Source organism: Ovis canadensis, chromosome 8, assembly GCF_042477335.2.
Source record: "Ovis canadensis isolate MfBH-ARS-UI-01 breed Bighorn chromosome 8, ARS-UI_OviCan_v2, whole genome shotgun sequence".
Lineage (NCBI taxonomy): Eukaryota > Metazoa > Chordata > Mammalia > Artiodactyla > Bovidae > Ovis > Ovis canadensis.
The window spans coordinates 84636894-84642893 of record NC_091252.1 but is presented as its reverse complement, the minus strand read 5'-3'; positions in this window follow the sequence as shown (position 1 = coordinate 84642893).

Here is a 6000-nt window from a genome sequence, read left to right as displayed (position 1 = left end):
GGCTACAGTCCATGGGGTTGCAAAGAATCAGACACGACTGAGTGACTAAGCAAAGCTGCCTTGAGGCCCTGCAGAGGGATAATAAATATTACTGTTACTATTGTTATTAGGCTTTAATGAGCAATTAAAGGCTGGGTGGGAGGCCTCTTGCTAAGAGCCTTTATCTTCTGCAATGGAAAAACTGACACAGCTGAAGAGTAGACTGAGGGCCTGATAGACACAGAACTCCTCAGCCAAGGCAGGTCTGTCAGGCTGCTAAGGGCATCCCCCTGGCTGGGAACACATGACCCGTGAGCACGTGATAGGGACATCTGGACGGACGCCTCTGAGGATGTTGGCTGCGAGCCTCGGAGCTGGCGGAAGTGGCCCCTCTCCAGGAAGAGGTGGCCCTGCCCTGTGCGGGCAGATGCTGCAGGGCGGCAGCAGGGCCCCTCGGAGCCGCCCTCAGCCCCTCTCCTGACCGCCAGTCTGATCCCAGCACACAGGCTGAGTCTGATCAAGGAGGAAAATGATCACATTCCTGAGGAGCTGGGAGAGTCAGAAAGCGCTACAGACAGGGGGCAGGGGCATCGCTCTGGAATCGGATTTTGAGGGCTTTGATCAAAGAGGGATGGAATATAAGATCAGATAAGCAAGAATTCATCGATTTGGGGTGCATTATTGGACATGGGGTTTAACACCCTGGTAAGGCCTCCAGAGGTGGGGAAAACTCCTGCTGAGGTGGCTGTTTGAAGCCGAAGTGTGCCAGCCAGCACTGAGTGAGGTGAACAGGCCTGAGTTGCCCTAACAGATGGTGAAGGAAGGGATGGAGATGGAGCAGAATGGACAAGCTGGACAGGGTGTCCTAGGTGAGGCTGAAGACTAATGGGGGAGATACTCCAGGAGGGGCCATCAAGAATGCGTCGGGGAGAGGGAGTCAGCACCGCCAGGAGATTCACGTGTGCTTTCTGCAGCTGCCCAGGGTTGGTGGTAAAAGGATGGCACAGAGCAGGGCTCATTAATATCCATTTCCATCCCTGGGTCGGGAAGAGCCCCTGGAGGAGGGTACAGTGACGCACTCCAGTATCCTTGCCTGGAGAATCCCATGGACAGTGGAGCCTGGTGGGCTGCAGCCCATAGGGTCACAGAGAGTTGGACACGACTGAAAAGACTTAGCACACATGCATGTTACTGGGCTTTGATGATGGGGAGACAAGCGACCACGTGGAACTGTCCATTATGGGCTCCACCAGACCCCTTGAGTCGTGGGGTTGAATGAACCACCATCAGTTCATTTTAGGTTGGAGATGGTCCACCCAGAATCAAGCCCAAGCAGGATCAGATGCCCACAGGGCTGGGAAACGAGGGGTGAAGAAGAAGTGGCAACACTTCCCAAGACCACTAATGGCACCAGGGGTTGCGTGCTTCTCTTTTCCCCACCTTTGGGCTCTGCAGGGCCAGAAAAGGGGAGCCTTCTTGCCAGAGTGCATGGCTAGAACTACAGATACCGTGGAGGCATCCGCAACCCTTGTGTCCGGCAACCAGCGCATGAGGGTCGTGGTCACGGTCATTGGAAGGAGGCCGGGCTGCTGCTTAAAAAATGGGGACAGGGAGGCACAGTGAGGAGCCCAGGTGACCGGCTTGGCCTCTGGCTACCTGCCTCTGCGGCTCTCAGTAGACAGTGCTGCCCTAGGCCATGCAGGTAGTGGTTGGCCGGACTCAGAACCCTCAGGGAACAAGGTGTGGGTTACATCCGGGATGCCCCAAAGACCAGCGGAGGGTGAGGGGAAACTGGAATGGGCAGAGGACGAGGGAGGCAGTGAGTATGGGCTGTGGCCCCGAGACCAGCTGCAGGGACGGGAGCTGGAATCGGACCACTTCCCTCCGTCCACAGGAAGAGGCCCACAGGCTCCTGGAGGCGTTGTTCCCTAGACCCACGTGGAGAGATGAGGCAGATCCATGAGGCATGTGGCTGGACCGTGACTGCCATGAACACGGAGCAGCCAGACATCCCGCCGCCACAAGGCCCCAGCTGCTGCCCCCTGCGGATCCATCACGGCACCCTGCTGAGGCGTCCAGCCACTGATGCAGCCCAGGGGTGTCGGGTGAGGCCCATTCCGTGCAGACCTGGGCTCCTCTGCTTTCCTCGGATAGGTTGCTAGAGCTGATGACTCCCCACCGCCCTGGCTGGAAGGAACTGCCTTAGATGTGTGCTGGGGTCCCAGTCTGCCTGCCCAGTCCTTCACCTCTCCCCCTGCAACCTTGGGGCTCAGGCCCACCTCCAGCTCTACAGGCTCCCCCCACCCTCATCTCGCCCCTCTAATCTCGCCTCACCGTGTCTGCTTCCTGGAGGCTGAGAACTAACAGAGAGGCCCTTCGAATTTAAAGCCTTCACTGCTAGGTCATGTCTCAAGGGGTTTAGGGTCTACAGAGAAGTTTAAAAATGTTTAGAACAGGCAGCCTTAAAAAAAATCAGCTATGGAAATGCAGCATATTGTTCTCATTTTTTCTTATTTGCCACAGATCGCTGAAGGAATCGGCGTGCGCTGGGAGTAGCTTGAAGTCTGGGTAAGGGAGCCACCGGAATAAACATCCCTCTTCGGGGCTCTTCTCTTTCCCTGGCTCTGTTGCTGTTTCTCCCGATGAGCCCGTAAACTCAATGTGTATGCTCACGCTGCGTGCTCACATTGTGTGTAGTTGTGAGTTTTTTCTTTCTTTCTTTTTTTTTTTTTCCATTAGTGCTTTGTGAAGAGGGGTAGGGATGGGACTCACACAAGGTTAAATGCCTTAGCCAAGCCAATGTAGGTGGTCGGCAAAGGCCCACTGCTGGGGGGACTTCGTTCTCAGGCACTGGAGGTGATAGCTTCTTGTGGACTTTCAAGCAGTGCCTTCCGAGGTGCGGAGGAGCCCAGACCCCTCCATGGAGCCGTTGCTTCCTCCACTCCACGTCCGTTTCCTGTGATCAGCATCCTAGGTGCTTTTGAAGCCTGCTGGACCACGTCTGTGCCGTCTTGTGGAATTAATCACAACTTTAATCCTCTGCTCGAAGAGTTGCTTTTGAACTCTGGAAATATCAGCCCTGTCAGAAACTATTTCTGAAGGGAAAACTGAAAACAGCTTAAACTCCTCTCGCTAAAGTTTTTTCCGGGTGAGCAATGTTTTCAAGTCAAAAACGTTCCCTTATAATTATGCCTCTGTGTGCATTCGTGCTTTTCTGCTGCTCGACTTCCATTCTGTTTATTCAGCAGTCAGGAGTCGTGCCGCCTGGAGCTGGGCGGATGGAAGATGTTCTCATGATGTGCTTAGAAAGCAAGAAAGTGGGGTGCAAGGGGAGAAGCCACGCGTGTGCTGAGTCCCTCACCCCAGCTCAGCGGTCAAGGAGGGAGGCATCCTTCTGAGATAGCCTTGCTCTCCCTTCCTTATTAAAGAGAACATTGAAAGACAGCAAGAAAGAAGCAACACCGTGTCAGATTTAGGAATCCGTCCAACTTAGTATCAACAGGCGCTGAGCAAATCAAGAAGCAGGGAGTATAGGATCAGAGAGCCCCTCTCCAGCCTTTCAGGTGCGGTGACCCCAGAGCGGTTCCCTTGCCCGTTTCCCTTTCCACCCGCCTCGCCTCAATCTCAGAACCGAAACCAGTTCTAAAGAGACTGACAGCTGATTTTTGGAGCACTCTGCAGCACGTCTTGGCTGCTGAGGTTCTCCACCGTTTCACAGAAGTAGAAGCCAGAAAAGCCAGTTCACAGTTCTTCAGTAAAGGAAACGGTTGCTGACATTTAGAAGTGTATTTTTGGGGCTTCCCTGACGGTCCAGTGGTTAAGACTCCATGATTCCGATGCAGGGGGCCCCGGTACAATCCCTGGTTGGGGAACGAAGATTCTGCACGACCCATGGCACAGCCAAAACAAAACAACCCAAAAAACTACTAGAACAGTATTCTCTTGAGTTTGAGCACAGGCTACTAAGGGGAGAACATGAAGCTGAGACATGACAAGACCACTCTCAAAGCAGGCACATGACAGGCAGTGCAGGAACGTGAGAGGTCCCCGGGGTCAGGTGGGCTCAGGGGAGACCGTAACGCTGGGCCTGTGTCCCTAGAACCAGAATAAGCCTGGGCACGTAGGACTGCATGTTTTGAATGAATAAGAAAGAAATTTCTAAAGTAAGGTTTAACTCAGTAGAAGCATCTGATGGTTGTTGAGGAAGTGTCATCATAAAATGTTACATAGCGAGTATAACCAGAGGTACTAATTTTATATACAAGAAAATTACTAGAATTAAATAGTTTAATGAAAAAGCAGTCACCCTGGGAGGACATCTGTTGGTGCTGCAGAATTTGAGCTGCCAGAGGCTGTGCCCTGGGGCTTCCTGCCCCCACGGGCTGCGTGGGACTGAGCACCAGGACAGGCCAGCCCTTCCCTCCCTCGCAAAACGAACGGCCCTTAGGAGGGACCAGGGGAACCAAGGTCCTAAGACAGTGCTGATCTTGGGGGTACAGTTCACTAGCCGCTTCCATAGTGTGTTCACAGGCGCTGATCTCATGCTGAGCTCCCACGAACAAATGAGGACACGAGGCTCCTCAGCGCAGGTTGTTCTCATCTTTCTCAGCATTAATTCAATGGTGTCAGTGGATTGAGAAGAACACCAACCAGGTATCTTGGTCACCTGATAGACGGTGACAGCTTTCAGAGAAACTGGTATATTTACCACTATGAACTTGTAAATAAAACACAAGTTAGCCACAGTATCGATAATGGAAATTCTCATATAGGATGATGTCTGTGAGTCCTTAGCTTCAGATGTGACAAGGTACCACCTTATACCTGATCATTACAAGAGGGCACCTAGTTGGTACTTGTCTTTCTGCTTTTCCCCTTATTTGCCTTTCTCACGAGTGTTTTTTCATTACTTTTCACCTCAAAGTATTAAAATGTATTAGAGGTTTCCTCCCCTAAAGTTTCTTTTAAGACACATTCATTATTTTAATTTAATTTAATATGCATTGTTTTAATACAATGAAGTGCACTCACGTAAATTGTGTGAGTTTTGTATAGAAAGTTCCCAATTTTTAAATGAGTTTTGACAAGTGGATACATTTGAACTGACTCATTGGGAAAGACCCTGATGCTGGGAAAGATTGAAGGCTGGAGGAGAAGGGAATGGATGAAATAGGATGAGATGGTTGGATGGCATCACCGACTTGATGGATGTGAGTCTGAGCAAGGTCCAGGAGTTGGTGATGGACAGGGGAGCCTGGCGTGCTGCAGTCCATAGGGTTGCAAAAAGTCGGACACGACTGAGTGACTGAATTGACTGTCTGGCTTCTTTCACTCAGTGTAACACATGTATGATTCATCTACGTTGTGGTGTCAGGATTTGTTCCTTTTCAATCATTCCAGTGTGTAGACAGATGACATCTGTTTGTCCCTTCATCAATCATTCCAATGTGTAGATAGATGACATCTGTTTGTCCCTTCACCTATTGATGGGTGTGTGGGTTGTTCCCAGTTTGGGGCTATAATGAATAATTCTGCTGTCAACATTTACGTTCAAGTCTTTATATGGACTTCCATTTTCATTTCCTTGGCAAGTTACCCCCAAAGCTTCCATGGTTCATTATTGTCTATCAGATTAAGCACACTCTCAATCATCATCAACAGAATGGTTCAAATTATCTTTCCTGCCTTATCTTCCCAACCTGTACTTACCTTTCAGCCAAGCGAGGTTCCCTGTGGATCTTTGCAGTCTCTGTAGCCTCTAGATTCCTACAGGAATGTGTATTTGGAATGTCTTCTCACCTCTGTCAGATTCTCACCTGCCATGAATCCCATTTCAAATGCCTCCCTTTCATAAGTTGTCTTTGAATTGACCAGTAGAAGTCATCTCTCCCATCCCTGAACCTTGTGCCCCTCTGTACAGCACTTGCCTTATAATTATAGTCGATTCTCATTATTTAAGGTAGTTGTGTTCTTTGAAGTCTCCACAAACACTGAAATTGTCAATACGAAATCACTGCTCCT